The 20,348-nt window shown below is 34.8% G+C and overlaps 1 long non-coding RNA gene across 1 annotated transcript in view; it reads right to left on the minus strand.

Moving 5' to 3' along the window:
- The window catches only part of LOC116746723, a 357,871-nt gene extending 340,869 nt beyond the window's left edge, over positions 1 to 17,002 (minus strand). Inside the window, exon 1 of the long non-coding RNA XR_004347855.1 lies at positions 16,938 to 17,002. This is a non-coding gene — a long non-coding RNA (uncharacterized LOC116746723). The remainder of the gene's footprint in view (positions 1 to 16,937) is intronic.
- Between the last annotated feature and the right edge of the window lie 3,346 nt (positions 17,003 to 20,348).

The following is a 20,348-nucleotide window of genomic DNA, read 5'->3' on the forward strand; positions in this document are numbered from 1 at the left end:
TTTACTTAATAAAGGATGCTTATAAAAACTCTAAGCCAAGTGGTGAAATAAAATCAATTCTCTTTAAAATAAGATCATTACAAGAATATTTCTTTTTAACACTTTCAACATGTTGGTCGGTGCAGTGAGATAAAGGAAAAAAAATTATTTTTAAGGATTAGAAAAGAAAAAAATATTATTTGCACATCTTCAAATTATACAAATAGAATCCCATGAAATATGAGAAATAATAGTTTACTAGTTTTCCAAGACATAAAATCAATTTTTTATAACTGGCACTAATCAATCAAAAATGTAATGTAAAATATGCTATTTCCATTAGCAACAACAAAAAAATGACAGGGATAAATGAACAACACTTTCATGGAGAAAATTATAATGTTTTGTTGAAAGAATTTTTAATATCTACACAAATTGAGGGATATGCCAAATTTATGAATAGGAAGTTTCCATATTAAAGATCTTAGTTATAATTACTGTGAACTATTGATTCAATGCTATCCAAAGCACCACTGCAAGAGGGTATTTCATGGAAATTATAAGGTTGATAGTGAAATTTATATGGAAGACAAAATGTGCTAGGAATAAATGGATATGGGCTGTCCAATAAAGTAGCTGACAGCTATGTGAAATTAAAAGTTCGATTTCTCAGTCACATGAGCCACATTTCAAGCGCTCAGTAGTCACATGTAGCTAGTGGCCACTGTACGTACAGTGAAGATAAAGAACAGTTCCATCAACATGGAAAGAATCTATTTGATAGTATCAGTCTAGACAATACTTTAGAAAAGATTAAAGAAGATGGATTACCTTACCAAAGTCCAATATTTGTTTTAAATCTTTATTAATTAAGATAGTTTTTCCACTTGTTCAGCATTAGCACAATAAATTAATGGAATAAAATGTGATGCAGAACCCTGAAACAGCCTAACACATGTTTGGAAATTTGATATCTGAAATTATTAGCATTTGTCATATAGATTAATGGTTCAATAAATGTATTTGGAAAACAAGTTAATCATATAGTAAAAAGTAAAATCAGATCCCTTCCTCACACAATATACAAAAATAAATTCCAGATGGATTAAAAACTTAAATTTTGATAACTTAGGAAAGAATATTAGAGAATATATGATTTCAAGAAAAGGATTTCTTAAAACACACTGAATATAAATGGAAGAAAGGAAGAATTAATCACTAAATTATTATACAATTAAGAATTTCTGTTCATAAGCTCCACAAACTCAGAGAAAATATTTGTTGCATTTGTAGAAAAATGATTAGTATGTGATATATTTAATGAATGCACTGAAATACAAAAAGATAATAAACCCAACAGAAAAGTGCAAAAAAATGAAGAGAACAATCTTTGAAGATAATATTTAATAAAAGAAAACATGTATAATGTCATTATTAAAATCATAACAATACTAGTTAAAACAACAATTTTATACTGATAATTTGAGTTCTTGATTCATTGCTGTCCCAAAGATTAAGTTAACAAAAGGTGGACTGGAGATTTTTATGGAGAAAATATAAGGATTTACTGAAAGACTTAAATAAATAAATAAATGGAGGAATAATATTTATGTAATAGCTATCATGCATAATTGTTGCATAATATAAATTGCTGGCAAGAATAGGAATCATTGGACATTAATACACTTCTAGCAGGAGTATAAATTGCTATTACCGTGATTTTTCATTTGCCACTCTGTGTCCACTCTCCACTTTTCCTCCATCCTTCTCTGAAGGCCAGAAGGGTGACTTTAATGTCTACACTGAGTGTGTTTCTTGCTTTTTGCTTCTAGGGGTTTGGCTGGGGAGAGACCAGCAGATCAGAAGATGTGAGGGAACTAGAATCAAGAGTTTTTATTTCCCTGGCTCCCTTCCTGAGAGGTCTCAATGTTAGGCTGTATCTGTTTAAGGCCACTGATGCTGTCAGGTGGTACTCTCCAATAGCTACTGTCTCTAGGTTTTTGTAGTGGCTCACTCCCCTGTCCCTTCCCTTTTGGCCAAGGCTGAATAATAGCTCCCAGAGGCTCCAAGCCCCTGGGTGCTCTGCCCTCCTCATTTCTCTGCCAGCAAAATTTTAAAATATTCATTTATTAAGTTAATTATATTAATATTTATTCATTTATTTTCAGTTATCCCTATTTAATTGTAACAGCCTTTTCCTGCTACTACTTTGATACTTTTTTTTTTCTTCAAAAACTATTTGGTATTATTCAGAAAAATTAAGATGGTTATTCCTGAAGACTTCACAATTCATTCCTGGACATCATCTGGGCATACTGATACCATGAATGGGTTGTGGGTGTGTCTGAGATCTCCACTGCAGTCCTGGGAGGGTGGAGGGAACAGGGCCAAGAGCAGCCAGAGCCCATAAGCTAGTCACCTTTTCCTGTGAGCAGATCCAACTGTTTATTCCACTATGATAGATGAATATTTGTGTTTTATTACATGGAGAATGTGGGAGATCATTTCCCTAGAGAAACTCTTGCATGTGGCAACAGCAATTGATATGAGAATGTTCTCAGCCACATTGTTTGTAAGGGCAACAAATTTCAAATAACCTGAATATCTATGAATAGAGTCAATGAAGAATCTCATAACAATATAATCTAATGCTTTACAACAGTAATAATGAATGATATATAGAATGGACCAATAGCATGCTACATGAATCAAAATGGATAAATCTTAGGTCTTTTTGAGCAAAAAAGGTTTAAAAATATATATAGTGATTCTGTAGATATACAATTCAAATACACGTAAAACCAATATTTTGTGAAAATATACATTAAAATGGAATAAATTATAAGGAAAAGAAAAGGAACAATGGGTACACAATTCAGCATGATAGTGATTACCATTAGGTCACTACAGAGGATATACTCTGGTAAAGACACAAAGATGGCTTCAGATTATTATAAAAATTGTTCTATTTTTTAAGCTGGGTGATGCGCGCATGGCTGTCCATTTTATCCCTTACCAAGCTCAACGTTTACAGAGGAAATTCTCTTAGTTTACAATATGGTTTATCTTATTATAAAGCATATGCATGTTTTGAACATAAACGATTCTATTAAGCTCTGTGTGGTAGAGCTTTTGAGGTATTCAATACATGTAGTTTAGAAATAAAAACAATAATATAAGTAATTTTTATAGATACCTTGTTTTTGAGCAGAAATAACCCTAAAGGGATATCAAATTCTGGACAAAATCAAGTACTAAAATCATACACTGATTCATATTTTACCCTTTGCACCTTCTAGTTCCATCCAAAATGTAACTGGCATAATTAATGAACAGTCTGATAGGAGAAGCAGTTCCCGCAGTAAAAGGAAATGGTTTCATGTACTCCCTTACAGCTTCTGAAAGCTCTATAAAAGTACTGCTTGCAGAAAGGAGAGGAGAGGAGGAATACCCCTGGTCTTCCCTAATGTTTGCACTTGATTGCTTTATAAAAATTACGCTCTTGAGAAAGGCTTATGGTGGTCATAAAATTGTAACCAAGCCTCAGGAATTCTAAAATTAAAACATAATTCATTCTGGACGCATAATTAAATTAGTGATAAACCACAGCTATATAAATCTGTACTAGAAGTGGCTTCCAAAGGCTGATTAAAGAAATCCTATGGAAAAGAATGTTCTCCTACTTCAAAATATCACTAGCATAGGTTTCTCACCTCTGCCATCAAAGATAGCAATTTGCTTCACCTCAAGGTGAGAAAGTGCTCACCTAGTTAATGCCTACCCCCGGGGATGGGAGACTTGGGAATATAAAGAGAAAACCAAAGGTGGCAACTACAGCTGCGTCTTGAGGAAGGAAACTGTATTCACTTATCTTGGCTATTAAACTTCAACTAATATACATTTCCTGTGTTAAAACTGAATTATTGTTCCCCCTCCCCCCTTTTACGGAAGTTCAGTTTTCAAGAATCTGTTATTATCAATGAATATCATTCTAATCAATGCTTCTTTTTCTTTTCTTTAATAATGACTCCCATTATTGCCATTCTTTTATTTTGTGTCTAGACTGTGCCTCTTTCTAGTTGTGGTACATCTGACAACTTTTAACCTCTCTGAGCTTCAGTTTCTTTATCTGAAAAATAATAACGTCCAACTTACAAGAATTTTATGGTGGCAAGGAACAGGAAACCATTCAATCTTTCTCAAATAATATGTGGACAGATTGAGAGAATTGAGAAGTGAGGCGTTATCATAAAACTACACATCACATGTGATTCAATGAATATTTAAAAGTAGTCAGACCACCTAAGTGCCTGTAGACAGATGAATGAATAAACAAAATGTGGTATATATATATACACACACACACACACATATATACACAGCGGAATACTATTCAGCCTTGGAGAATAAGGAAATCCTGGCATTTGCAACAATATGGATGGACCTTGAGGGCATTATGCTAAGTGAAATAAGTAAGGCAGAGAAAGACAAATACTGTATGGTTTCACTTATATGAGGAATCTTAAAAAAAAAACTTGAACTCACATAAACAGAGAGTAGAAAAGTGGTTGCCAGGGACTGTGGGGGTGGGAGAAATAGGGTGAGGCTGGTAAAAAGGTTCAAATGTCCCATTATAAGATGAATAAGATCTGAGGATCTTATATATAACATAGTGACTGTAGTTGATAACACTGTATTGTATAATTAAAATTTGCTAAGAGAGTAGAAAAATATTCTCACAAAAGAAAGGTAGGTGATGGATGTATTAATTAACTCAGTGGGGGGGAATTCTTTCACAATGTGTGTGTGTGTATATATATATATATATAAATATATGTATATATATCAAATCATCACATTGTATACTTTATCTTATAATTTTATTTGTCAATTATATCACAATTATTTAAATAAATTAATAAGAAAGAAAGAAGGAAAGAAGGAAAGAAAGAAGGAAGGAAGGAAGGAAAGAAAGAAAGAAAGAAAGAAAGAAAGAAAGAAAGAAAGAAGAAGAAAGAAAGAAAGAAAGAAAAAAAGAAAGAAAGAAAGAAAGAAAGAGAAAGAAAGAAAGAACCGAGGGTGGTAGGAAACCAGGTGCCTCCTGGGACATCTACATTAAGAGTTAATGGATCTTGATTCTAAGTACTCTACTTTGTGTGTAACTCAGCTTATTTCCATGTCGTGCACTTATCCTACTGATCGAGCCTCTCTGAGGCCCAATTCCATATTCCTAGGAGGAAAGTATAATTGGTTCAGCTTGGTCATAGAAACCAGGAACATGGGATCATTTACATCTACTTGACCTCTGGAAGTTTATACCGAAAGATGGGAGGGAATTCATCAGCATAGTAGGGGATAGCTCATGGATTTGGAAACCCCAGGTGGGAGTTTGGGCTGTTACCTTAGAGCATGTAGCACGGCTCAGAAAATGTTTTTCTCTCACTTACATGTTACAATTCACTTAATGTAATAAATTGCTTGTTTTCTCAGTAGATATTTATTGCTTCCTACATTCAGTAGAAGGAATTGTACTGAAAAGCGTTTATTGAAGTTCCAAATCATACTCTGGCCATTAACCTGTTATCTCCATTTTGGGCTCATCTATGGAAAAGTAATATTGTTACTGTCTGTCTTCCTAATACTCAGTAAGCATGAAACTCCCTCATGCAATATTATGATATAAAATGCATTTTAGTCCAGTTTATAGAATAATCAGGTAAGAAAGTTCAAGGATACTGATTGAAGTAATTTAACAAAGTATAAGCTTGCTAAAGAAAGAACTGAAGACAGTAAATACCTGATTACTTGGGAGAAAATATAGCAGTCAAATCAATGGCAGAAATAGAATGTTTACAAGATCATTAGAGCTTTAGGAAATCCAAAAAAGAGGGGATATATGTATATGTATAGCTGTTTCACTTTACTGTACAGCACAAACACAACATTGTAAAGCAACTATACTCCAATAAAAATTAACTTAAAAAACAACAACAAAAAACAATATGATCAGTAGAGTTTAGGAGGTAAAATAACTCAGAGACTAATATTAGATGAGTTATCCATGTAGCTATGTCTATCAGCTTGATGGCAAAACATGGAACACAGAGAAAGAATATGATACAAGAGATAAAATGTTCAGTGAATGAGAACAAGAGTCAAGGAGGTATATTCAAAAAGTATTTTGAGAAATATGGAAAAGTAGTGGTCTGGAAGTGTCTTGGGGAGCATGACAGACTCATGTGCACATCCTAATAATGAGTAATGTGAGGAGTGGCAGAATTAGCCATATACATTTTGCCCTCAGTGCAAAGAGGTGAAGGAAACATTCAGTAAAGAGATTGAAGTTTCCAGAGTGATTAGCAAAAAGTTTGGGGAGGGAGAACAGTAATCAATATTTGAGTCAGAAAGAAAGTCAGTCACCTTCCCTAAATAGGAACAGGATAAAAATGACTGAAAGAGCCATATTTGTTACAACCAAAGACCACCATGATGTGAGGTCTGAGGAGTTTGGCAAGTCCTAAGTAGTTTTCCCAATAAGTTTGCCGCTGCATACTTGTATATGAGAGGCATATGCAACCTGTTCATACATCTCATTTGTTCTGAATGGTGTTTGCTACAAATGGAGTCATTATCCACGTAAAGCAGCAACACTGATTATACCTGGTAATCAGGTATAGTCACATATTGAAAGCAGCACTAGCATCTTGTGTTTGGGGGAAATTTTTCCTTCACTTGAAGGAGGTGATGGTGAATTTTCAAACAATCTTTGGGCTATAGAGAAAAGTAAAGTTTTCCTGGTTTTGGAACCATTCTCCTATCTTTAAGATGACTTTCTATATTTCACTTTAATTTTAGAGTATTTTGATACTAATGTTAATATTAGAAGACTGTATAATTTATTTTTTATTTAAAATTTTCAGATCACATATTTTCTTTATTTCACTAGAATCATCATTCCAGGTAATTTTCAACATAACTTTTAAAAAAATTATTATCTGGAAACGTCTCCAATGCATATAGTTCATCGTATCTCTGGAGTTTATTTCAATCAAGTCTTAACTCTCATATATATATGCCAAACTCTAGTCAATATACATGTAATAAGATTGAATTTCTGAGATACTGGAAAATTTGTAGACACCTGAGCATATCTGCTCACATCACTCCCACCACATGATAATGTACCTTGATGATAATGAGTATGGCTCAAGAACATGGAATGTTCATGTATCTGTAAATACTCAACATTAAGCCACAAATTAGTGACATATCTTTCTGAATGGTGTGCTAGCCTTATCTGTAATAAGGATGTAGCACAGCAACGAATGAGCTGCTGAGATCTGGTAAGATTTGACTTCACAGAAATAGTTCCACTGCCATTAAGAATCTTGGGGACCAGGTGTCAATTCTCCCAGACTAAAATCTCAATCAAAATCCAAAGAATTGGGCTTCCCTCGTGGTGCAGTGGTTGAGAGTCCGCCTGCTGATGCAGGGGACATGGGTTTGTGCCCCGGTCCGGGAAGATCCCACATGCCGCGGAGCAGCTGGGCCCGTGAGCCATGGCCGCTGAGCCTGCGCGTCCAGACCCTGTTCTCCGCAACGGGAGAGGCCTCAACAGTGAGAGGCCCACGTACCGCAGGGAAAAAAAAAAAAAAAAAATCCAAAGAGTATCTTGTGAAAATAAGACAATTTTAAAGTTTTTAGAAAAGCAAGACTAGCTAAGGTAATTTTGAAGAGTAAAAGAGAAATAACTTACCCTACCCAACAGCAAGATTTGTTATAGTTATATTAAAATAGGGTAGAGAGGTGAGTGGACTAATGGATTAGAATAGCAAATCTAGAAATAAACCTATATATAAGTCGACCTTTGATACATAATAAAAGTGGGATTGCAGAGCAGCAGAAATAGGAAGAGCATTTTAATAAATGGTTCTATATCGATTGGATACCCTTATTGAAAAAACAAACAGGAAATACCTTCTACTTTAAAACATGTAGAAAACTCAAATCCTTATTGATTTTAGATTAAAATTGTATAGGACAAAAAAAATTTCATGGATTGGAAGAATCATACTATTAAAATGTCCACACTACCTAAAGTGATCTATAGGTTCATTATATGATAATCCATCCATCTGTACACACGATTTGGAAACTTTTCCTGATGTTATCTTTCAGTAGAAATTCAACTCAAAATATGCATTTCAGAATTATAAACAATTAAAACGTGAAAGTCAGGGTTTAATTTCTGGAGAGCTTCATATTACCTAATCCCTAATTACCCACTTCCTTTAAACATAGATTGTATGGTTTATTGCTTAGCTTTCATCAGTAGTTTTAATTTTGTTCTTTTCTCTCCTGATTGAATGTAGACTCAGCTGGCTTCAGTCCAATAAGCAACTCATTAAGGCTAAAGATTCTCTGTTCTCAGCATACCTGCTGATTGACAACTCCTCTCAATTTTATGAAGTTTGTGACACCTCTGCTTTTTCCCAGCAACAATTTTTTTTTAATTTCTACATAATTATAAAAGCACAATATAATATTTTAATATATCTACAAACCCAGCTATAGATAATGGCACTGACTATATTGGTCATTGATAGGCTGCACCAACATATGATAATATAAAATATTATTTATCTTAGCTGATACATAAAATTGTGCATGTAAAAGTAATTATAATGACATTGTAACTTATTAAAGTGTGATTTTTCAAAAAGTGGACTATATCAAAATTAAGGACCTCTAGCATTTTAAAAATTATTTTGTAATAAATTTTATATCAAATATCTACGTGCACTATTTCCTTGACCCAACGCCTGGTCTATAAACATACTGCTTATATTTTGTTCAAATAAACTTAAAAACATAGAGTTTTCCCTGGTCATAATGAGTAATCGTTACTCTTGAGGGATAAAGAAAATTGAGCTGTTTTTAGTTCTTTTCCACCTTCCCTAAAATTGATAATCCTTAATACCTTATATTTTCCTAAATTTAGAATACCATGACTATTTAAACAAGATTAGATATGTTATTATGTTTCTCAATATTTTTTAATCTTCAAACAGGAGCAGATTTATAAATTGTTTTGAACCGTGCCTGATAGTATTACTCTACACGAATTTGGTAAAACAAAATAAAACATGATATAAGTAAGAAGAAATAAAATCTTCCTTCATATGGCAGCATCGTAAGTTGGTTTTGGGCTCTCTGGGCCTAGAAAATGTTAAAACTGACTCTCTTGGGTTTCTTGGGTGCTTCATTTGGTTAATGCTGTTTTGACTATTAGGACTTTTTCGATAGTCATATTTTCATCACTTTCATTATGATTACTGCTTTTAGTTTTTTGTGTTTTTTTTTTTCCAATACGCGGGCCTCTCACTGTTGTGGCTTCTCCTGTTGCGGAGCACAGGCTCCGGATGCGCAGGCTCAGCGGCCATGGCTCACGGGCCCAGCCGCTTCGCGGCATGTGGGATCTTCCCGGACCGGGGCATGAACCCGTGTCCCCTGCATTAGCAGGCGGACTCTCAAACACTGCGCCACCAGGGAAGCCCTGCTTTTAGTTTTATATTTTAAAAAGCCATTATATCCTCTCCCCCCTACTCCCACACAAATATTCATTTAGAGTAAATATTTATTGCTTTGTAATTTTAGGTTTGATTTTTTTTCTGTCTACATTTTTGTTGGGGTTTGTGATGAGACAAGCCAGTCAAGTTTTTCCCTGTTACCTAAAAAACTGTTTCAGCAATATTTTTTTTTATTGGAGTATAACCGCTTTACAATGTTGTGTTAGTTTCTGCTCTACAACGAAGTTAATCAGCTATACGTATACATATATCCCCTCCCTCTTGGACCTCACTCCCAGATCACTTGATGTATTTCACTGATGCATTTAAGTTTACGTGTAAAGCAGGGTCAGTGAACTCTTCCTGGGAAGCTTGAAATGACTCATGATAAAGATATAATGCAAGAGTAGTGTTTCATTTCATAAACTATCAATACAGACACGCCCTTAGGCTTGTAGATATCATGTTCCAGAACATATTATGGAAGTTAAAATTTGGATTGCATAGCTGCTCTATGTATTTTCCCATTGCCCTCAGTCACACTTCTTCCAGTCTGACAGCACATGAAAAAGTGTGGGTTCCTGAACACCAGTTAGCACCACCCAGGCTGAGCATGTGCCTTCTCTATTTTCAAGACTAGAACTGACTGCTAATGTAATAAATAAGAAGAATGCCTCAGGCAGTCTTGGGAAGCCAAATTAGCTCTCTCAGAGTCCAAGATCTCAGAATAACAGATGAAAGGGAAAAACCGTCCTGGGTAGGAAGTGGAGGCAGTCTCACAAAATATTTGTTTCATGCCAATTATTTTCAACAGTCTATCTATGACAATCCGAGTAAGGATATCCCACACACCTGGGGGCCATCTAAAAGTATAATTCTCCCCAGATATATAACACATCAAAGTAAAGGAAAGTACCCAAGTAAAGGAAAAGGCAGAGGACTCTGTGGTCTCTGCATACGCATGGTGATTTGCAAGGGTGAAGGGGTGGGAGTGATGGGAATTACCCTGTGAGTTCCTCAGACTGACTTCTACAAATCTGCTGTTTTCCAACTCAGAAATTCTACCCAGGATTTGATACACCAACCTTGGTACACTAATTTATCCATTCTCCCTACAAATTAAACATTTGCAGCTACATCCCAGTAATTCTTATTAAGAAAAGCATAAATAGGTGTTACAATTTTCAGAAATTACCCTATTGAATGTTATGAGAAGCGGAAGAAAATCTGCAGCTTTATTCTTTCCACTGAATCCTCTGCTCAGAGGAAGAAGATGACCACAGAACACCAGGTCATATATCTCTACACTTGACCCCCGAACTTGACAAAGTGATTAAAAAACCTCAGTGGAACATCTTCATCCAAATATTACCATTTAACTATAAAAATTCAAGGGGTACATAGGAGATATTAAAAATAACACTTATTTTAAAATTTCATTTGTAATATCTTTCTCATTATAATATTTTCTCATAATGTAGTTCCCAACTTCTATAAATAAATCTTGAATATTGATTTTAACATGATGTGTTTGTTTCATATTAAAACAGAGAAAAATACATCTGTTTCATGATTTCTTTCATTTGTTTCCTCCTTCCCTCCTTCCCTTCCTTCCTTCCTTGTTGTCTCTTTCTTTTCACTTTTCCTCCCTCCCTTCCTTTCTTCATTTCTGTCAGAGCTACTGACAAGATCAAGTAATTTTTCAGATACAATATATTCCTACAAAACACACATTACACTGAGAAACCCCCTCCAATCACCTAGTTCACAATTTAGTAAGCTATTCCCATTCTCTCTACTTGGAAATTTGCTGAAAAGGAATGCATATACAAGTTTTATAAATGTTCATATCATAAAAAAAAGAATGTACAAAATGGCCATTAAAGTCTACTCTGTCTTGTCTAGGATTCAGGATTGGGTTATGTATTTTAGATACTGTAAGTAATGATTATCACTCCTTCACTTTCCTGCTGCCATGGTGATTCCAAAGTAAAAATAATGTTAAACTGTAAAATAAGAGGAAGGAAGTCATCCAAGTTCTGATTTTCCTAATGGTGACTAATTTGATGTGCTTTGTGTTTTGGATATAGATGTGTTTTCAAGAAGTATCTAGTTTTTTGTAACGGTATAATGGTACCCTAAGCATGTGTTGAGTCTATCCACTGGGTTATCTAGCTTTGTTACCATTCTTTCAGCATCACTGGTTGCTAGGGGCAAGAGATGGTTCAGACTTATGATTCTTTGCCTCCTCCAGATAAACCAATTCTTAATTGCTCAGAATTATCTTTTGTGGGTTTATGACATATTTGTAGACCAATCAGCACATATTAAGCATCCAACAAGGGAAACACACTGTAATAGATACCAGATACTACATGCAGGACTGTGTATATATGGTCCTGCATGTAGTGTGTGTGTGTGTGTGTGTGTGTGTGTGTGTGTATGTAGACACACACACCCCTTTTTCCCTAGTTGTTTTTCTAACTAAATTGCTGAAATGATGAAGGACTGTGTGAAAATTAAACATAGTGCTAACCATGCAGGGATGAATAAGCCAGGTGAAAATGAGTGATAAGGGCTCCAGGATTTTAAAAGGGAATAAAAATCACTCTAGATTCTGTTTCTCAAGGAGAAACACAGACTTGATTCATACTGAAAGATAATTAAGGTATTCTGTAGTTAAAGAAAAATGGGCCAAATATTCATGGTATCTAAAAAGTATGGGCAAAGAGAATATATGATCATATCTCAAGGCTTGTAAATGATAAGCTGAAATGAAGGCTTTTAATAGGTTGATAGTGAGAGATAAGTATATTAAATAGGTTAGTTTACATTATAAAGGGCCTCAACTACACTGCCAAGGAATTTGGTATAAATGAGGAACCACTGAAGTCTTTTAGCAAGAGAATGACATGATCGATGCAGTGTTTCCACATGGCTTGGCAGCAATCTGCAGTGCATATTTGAGTCGGAAGATTGGGCTATTGTACCATCCTCGTTATTTATCATGCTCTATATTATAAAGCTTGGGAACAAGTCAAAAGCTCCCTTTAGGTACCACTTGATAGCATGAGAGCTCCCTATCTCATCCAGCATGACATTATATTTAACAACATGAACTCCTCTTGACAGCAGATGTCAGACCAGGAAGGTTTGCCCAAAGCTATTCCACATGTTCATAACTCACCCATCTCTGAATGAGCCAGCCACGCCCAGAAAACTAGACAAGACGTGTTTATTCAAGAATAGAGTTTGGCAATTCAAAGCTATTTTCCTTTTGAATTTAACCATTGAGTTATATGAAGAAGTTATATGAAGATTTATAAGACATTTTCATACTATGATTGGTTCCTTTCTGGAGTCATAGGAGCTAGTCACTTTACGTGTTTTTCAAACTCATTTCACTTTGCTTTTAAATAACAATCAGTTATATGTATCTGTAATGAATAAGGAACAATTAAAGCCACTATTCTTCTATCAATTAGGTTATCTATAATTTAAAGAAGATCATAGCCTTCTAAGAGTTCATGGACTCACTGAATATGGTTACATGGTGTAGTGGATAGAGCTGTTAACTATTATTCAAAATCTGGAGACATAAAGTGGACCTTTTTTCCAGAGAGATATCAGGTTTTTTTATATGCACTTAAACAACTGGAATCTAGTAATATCTTTTCTAAAGCATTTTATATTGCTAAAAATAATTTAGATCTAGCCTTACTTAAGTTGGCTCTTTGTTGTTGCTCATGGGTTTTTGTTTTGTTCTGGTTGAAAATTAGAGATCACAATGAATTCTGCAATATTTTATGATCCTTACTTTGGGGCACGAGTCTAATGTGCAAAATTAAATTTTGAAATAGTAGCCAATTAAAATTTTAACATTATGAATGTAATAATGGTATCAACATACATTTGACTCCAAGATTTTAATGATAAACTCCCCTGAAGACTGATTCATTGGTTGATATGGATTAGCCTTTATCTCAAGGATTTTACTATAGCTTCTCCAACATTTATCTCATCTTATGTGACAGATGTTTCATATGCATTTCTTAGGGAATTTTTCTTTTTCTTGCTATTATATCTTCTTTGCACTAATATTGAGTGTATGTGACCCAACTAAATTTAACTAATAATTGTGTTCTAATTTCTTACATATCACTGAAGACACATCTGCAATACATTATTCAAAATACATTGCTAAACAATAAACTCATCTTAAATGTGACATGCAATATTCCTATTCACATGACTTGAATCATTTTAATAGATTCTTATATGCACAGTATCATCAACCACTTGCTGATATTTGATTCTAAGGCATAAAAAAAAAATGTGAGCACAACTAAGCAATGAATCATTGTGATTCAGCATTTGATACCTAACAAGAGAAATGTAATTGTTCTTCCTCAGCCCAGAATTCCCAATAAATATGAATTCCCGATATGTTTAATCTCTTTCTTTCAACGTTAAACACTGTTCAGTATTGTCATTTAAAAAACAGAAGAAAATGCAAGAACATCCTAATAATCTGTTAAAGTTTTATGCTAGGAGAGAGATTTTAGATGACAAAATGAACAAAAGCATTATTTTGATTATTATTTCTACTAATAATTCACAACAGATTGGGTACTATAAAGAAATTGGTAATTATTTAATTTTTTTATTTAAAAATTTTTAATTTAACACATACTGTATGATGTTTATCGAGTGTTAGATTTTAAATGCTTCTATGTGCAGTAGATATTTTAATTTTTTTAAGTCCTAGAAACAACTCTGTGGGATAAGCAGTATGATTACCCCCATATTAATATGAGAAATCTAAGCATTGTGAGATTAGGTAACATGTTCAACGGCAATGATCACTAAATAGCTGAGCTAGGATTCAAACAGTCTGAGTAGACTTTGAGCTTTAACCTGTGGATTGTGCTGACTCTTCACCCATTCAAATTATAATTTCTTAATCATAAATACAAAAATAAGTCAATAAAATAAATAAATATCACTGTGTCATTAGCTCTGGTTTCTCTACTTTCCAAATGGCAATCTTGCTAATTATCTTTTCTTTGACAAACACATAAAGCAAAAAAAAAAAAAAAAAAACTTGTGCTTTCTTTCTTTCTCACCATCAGACTTGATTTTTCCTTTGGGATTATTCTGTTTATTTCTATCTATTTGTTTCTTGTTTGTTTTTTACGTTTACTTTTTTGAAATTTTTAATGTGGTAAAGTGCGCATAATATAAAATTTACCACCTTAACCATTTTTACATGTACAATTTAGTAGTGGTTAAGTACATTCACATTGCCAGTCAATCTCTAGAACTCTTATCATCTCGCAAAACTAAGACTCTCCATTTCTCCTTTCCTTCAGTCCCTAGGAACCACCATTCTACTTTTGGTCTCTATGAATTTCACTACCCAGTTAACCTTATATAAGTGAAATCATACAGTATTTTCTTTTTGTGACTGGCTTATTTCACCCAGCACAATGTCTTCAAGGTTCATCCATGTTGCAGCATAATATCAGAATTTCCTCCCTTTTTAAGGCTGAAAAATATTCCATTGTATGTATATATTGTCTTTTGTTTATCCATTCATCTTGATAGACATGTGGGTTGCTTCCTGTTATTTGTTTTTTAAAGAACTTTTACATTCCTTGTGCCTCAGCTGATACATAAAAATCTCTTTGAACACAAAATGTTACCTTTAATTATATGTCCCCAATTTGGAGTCACAATACAGTGGAGAGTCTGCGGTGAATGCGAATCGAGATTTCTATAATTTACAGACCTTTACTAATGGTTGTAAAAGTCAAATGTATGCTTTAATTTAAGATTTGAAAAAAGAAAAGAAACTTATGCTACCTTTAGGATAGTTCATCAATAATGGTTTGATTACATATTTTTCTGTAAAGTTAAACAATAACAAAGAAATCCACATAAACCATAAATAAACTCCTAGTGATGGAACTAAATAGGGTGTAGGAGGAGCTTAAGTTCCAGTTCTATAAATTCTCAAGCTAAATGAGTTAGAATAAATATCTAAACCTTTACTTTCTTGCTTGTAAAAAAGGAGGTTGGACTAAAGGCTCCTTTTGCTCTCTTACTTCATGAATTGCCTTTGGTCAGTCCCTTGCTCAAAATACCCATAAACTGAGATATACAGTGTTTCTCAAGAGTGGTGAAACTCACCTAATATCTATTCTCTTGGAGAACAAAGTTTGATTTGGCAAAACAAAGTTCTAAATCAAGGAGAATTTCTGCAATATAAATTTGCATTTAGACAATAAATATATGCAAACAGGAAATACGAGGCACTGATTACAAAATGAAAACATACTGATACTCCTCAATGTAAAAAGGCATGTCCTCTAACTTGAAAGAAAAGTATATTTTCAAGTCCAGCCCCCTAGCTCACCACCTCTACTTTTAGTCAGCACTCCTTTCCCAGGGCACCCCTCTTCAAAGGCCACTTATATATGTTTTGGACACAGGCACTTGGTCATAATTTTCTCTGTAATTCTAGACTTTATTTTCAAAATGGGAATTTTCAAGGGAGGAACTTGTGTGCAGTATGTTTTCGGAAAGTTCTAAAGGTTAAGTACAGTATCAAGGAATTTTAAAGCCAAGGGACTTCTGAGTTGTCCCAAAGTATCTATTCATCACGAGCCTATCATTTGATCCCAGGGCTCCAACTAAATATATTGATATAAAAAGTAATTTCTTTTTCTAGCTTTGTCCTCCTAGAACATAGTCAAAAATATGTACAGTATTTCCAAAAAACACATTCTACTCTCTTATGCCATCCAGTTTCAGATTTTCATTTGTGTTACTCTTTGCAATACAGAGATAATATTTTCAAAATTGGAAACTTGCAAAATGCTTCTTCTAAAATCCCTACCTCTTTAGTCTGGTTTATACCAAGTTCATAAGAACAGGTCAGATCCGCATGTGTTGTGTGCATGTCAGCAATATTTCTAGTCTGCTTGGTTAACCCAGTTAGATCAAATCTGAAAGAAAGTCAAATTGTCTTGGAAGCAAACAAGTAAGTGTAGCTGACCCCACATTTCCAGTGAATTGAAGGGCTTCTATGCTCCTTGTAAATCTCTAGCAAATAATTTGTATTCAATGACTGCATTTGTGTTTTAAACTCCATTCGTATCACTGAATGCACTGTTTAAATGTAAATGTTATCATGTGATATTTTAGTACTACAGAAAGAAAATTTCATTTCTCAAACCATAAATTTAATCTCAAAAAGTCTGACTTTTCTTTGTGCTGCTGCTTCTCTTTGGAATGACTCATTTTCCTCCTTGGATCTTTGTGGCTGTCCCTTAAAATCACACTTACAAAAGGAAAGCAATTTAAAATACATTTCTCGGTACTTACCGCCTATACTCATGCCATTTTCCTGGATGATTTTCATCATGTGTCATCAATAAAGAATCCTTTTTTTTTTTTTTTTTTTTTTTTTTTTTTTTTTTTTTTATGCGTTACGCGGGCCTCTCACTGTTGTGGCCTCTCCCGTTGCGGAGGACAGGCTCCGGACGCGCAGGCTCAGCAGCCATGGCTCACGGGCCCAGCCGCTCCGCGGCACGTGGGATCCTCCCAGACCGGGGCACGAACCCGTGTCCCCTGCATCGGCAGGCGGACTCTCAACCACTGCGCCACCAGGGAAGCCCAAGAATCCTTTTTGACATTGACTTCTCCTTGGTCAGCCATTGCAAAGTCTGAAATTGTAGCATTACTTTTATTGGAAGTCAGTATTCCCTCAAACCACTTGTATGATGATCCAGCATCTGCAATATAATAGGGTAAAACACTGTAAAAACCATGATCGGTGACCAATATGGCAGAGACAATCCCTGTGTGCTTCCTGCCCAAACCAGGATCTCCTTAGAGGGGCCCCGGTCAACAGAGTGTTATTTCACCACCAAATATGTGCACAGGCTCTATGGATACCAACCTGATTATGAAATGTCTGAATGGAAAAGTTCCCAAGTTTAATAAATCTGCATTTGACTTTTGGGTGTAATAGTGAGAAAACCTGCCTTAACCTGATTCTATCTTCCAGGCTACTAAGAATCAAAGATTTTTCTGAAGTCAGTCTAGCTTCCTGTGGTGCATTTAAAATGGAGTCCTAACAAGGTGGTCCTGGGATAATTCAGTACTTAACTGAACTAAAGGAAGTTTCAGTCTACTATAGACCTGCATCAGGAAGAGAGACCAAGTAAGTCTTTTATAAAAGTGGCATTCAAATAGCTGCAATGTTTTAACAAACCATCTGTATTTTTAGGCCACTGTAAAAGAAAACTAGATAATTTCTATGATTGGCCTAGGGGCTAATGGGTGTGCTGATTTTAAGGCCTGCCTACAGGAGGGAGTATTGCTATCACATACTGCCTGGGGAGTGATTTGGCCAATGGATCATCAGAAATCACTTTAAATGTACTTTGAGTGACAGTGCCTCATATTAGCCATTGTCATCAACAAAATTTCCGGAATTCTGAGTTTGTACACAATACTATTCAGGGTTTGCCATTAGCTGTTTCCACCTACAACCATTTCTAAAACAAAACCTCATTGACTGATGATCCCTCAGGAAGGAACAAACACTTTAGCTGCTGTTTTCATGACAGGTAGATACGACATTCCTGCATTAGATCTGAGTGTCCTCGTTTTGCTATATGACAATGAGAAGCATGTTTTGCTACCCCTTCTGAGTAAAGATTTAATTTTGCCTATATATGAACAAAAATGAAGGAAAGGTCATTAGCAAATGTTATTTAAAATAATTTTTTATACAAGACACTTTCTACAAGGTTACAATCACTGTAAAGAACACAGATTTACCCTTTTTTTTAAACACCTTTATTGGAGTATAATTGCTTTACAATGGTGTGTTAGTTCCTGCTTTATAAAAAAGTGAATCAGCTATACCTATACATATGTCCCCATATCTCTTCCCTCTTGCGTCTCCCTCTCTCCCACCCCTCTAGGTGGTCATAAAGCACCGAGCTGATCTCCCTGTGCTATGCAGCTTCTTCCCACTAGCTATCGGCTTTACATTTGGCAGTGTATATGTGTACATGCCACTTTCTCACTTTGTCCCAGCTTACCCTTCCCCCTTCCCGTGTCCTCAAGTCCATTCTCTACTAGGTCTGTGTCTTTATTCCCCTCTTGCCCCTAGATTCTTCATAACCTTTTTTTTTTCCTTAGATTCCATATATATGTGTTAGCATACGGTATTTGTTTTTCTCTTTCTGACTTACTTCACTCTGTATGACAGATTCTAGGCCCATCCACCTCACTACAAATAACTCAATTTCGTTTATTTTTATGGCTGAGTAATATTCCATTGTATATATGTGCCACAACTTTTTTATCCATTCATCTGTCAATGGACACTTAAAAAAGTTTTTTCTACATCTATTGAGATGATCATGTTTTTTATTCTTCAATGTGTTAATATGGTGTATCACATTGGTTGATTTGCATACATTGAAGAATCCTTGCATTCCTGGGATAAACCCCACTTGATCATGATGTATGATCCTTTTAATGTGCTGTTGGATTCTGTTTGCTAGTATTTTGTTGAAGATTTTTGCATCTATGTTCATCAGTGATATTGGCCTTTAGTTTTTTCTTTGTGACATCTTTATCTGGTTTTGGTATCAGGGTGATGGTCGCCTTGTAAAATGAGTTTGGGAATGTTCCTCCCTCTGCTATATTTTGGAAGAGTCTGAGAAGGATAGATGTTAGCTCTTCTCTAAATGTTTGATAGAATTCACCTGTGAAGCCATCTGGTCCTGGGCTTTTGTTTGTTGTAAGATTTTATATCACAGTTTTAGTTTCGGTGCTTGTGATTGGTCTGTTTATATTTTCTATTTCTTCCTGGTTCAGTCTCGGAAGGTTGTGCTAGTTCTAAGAATTTGTCCATTTCTTCCAGGTTGTCCATTTTATTGGCATAGAGTTGCTTGTAGTAGGCTCTCTACAAGCAACTCTGTATTTCTGCTCTGTATTTCTCAGTGTCAGTTCTGCTCTGTATTTCTCAGTGTCAGTTGTTACTTCTCCTTTTTTATTTCTAATTGTATTGAGTCTTCTCCCTTTTTTTCCTTGATGAGTCTGTCTAAAGGTTTATCAGTTTTGTTTATCTTCTCAAAGAACCAGCTTTTAGTTTTATTGATCTTCGCTATTGTTTCCTTCATTTCCTTTTCATTTATTTCTGATCTGATCTTTATGATTTCTTTCCTTCTGCTAACATTGGGGTTTTTTTGTTCTTCTTTCTCTGATTGCCCTAGGTGTAAGGTTAGGTTGCTTATTTGAGATGTTTCTCACTTCTTAAGGTAGGATTGTATTGCTATACACTTCCCTGTAAGAACTGCTTTTGCTGCATCCCATAGGTTTTGAGTCATCGTGTTTTCATTTTCATTTGTTTCTAAGTATTTTTTGATTTCCGCTTTGAGTTCTTCAGTGATCTCTTGGTTATTCGGGAATGTATTGTTTAACCTCCATGTGTTTGTATTTTTTACAGATTTTCTCCTGTAAATGATATCTAGCCTCATAGCATTGTGGCTGGAAAACATACCAGATATGATTTCAATTTTCTTAAATTTACCAAGGCTTCATTTGTGACCCAAGTAATGATCTATCCTGGAGAATGTTCCATGAGCCCTTGAGAAGAAAGTGTGCTGTTATTTTTGGATGGAATGTCCTATAAATATCAATTAAGTCCATCCAGTTTAATGTGTCATTTAAAGCTTGTGTTTTCTTATTTATTTTCCTTTTGGATGATCTGTC

Source organism: Phocoena sinus, chromosome 21 (assembly GCF_008692025.1).
Source record: "Phocoena sinus isolate mPhoSin1 chromosome 21, mPhoSin1.pri, whole genome shotgun sequence".
Classification (NCBI taxonomy): Eukaryota; Metazoa; Chordata; class Mammalia; order Artiodactyla; family Phocoenidae; genus Phocoena; species Phocoena sinus.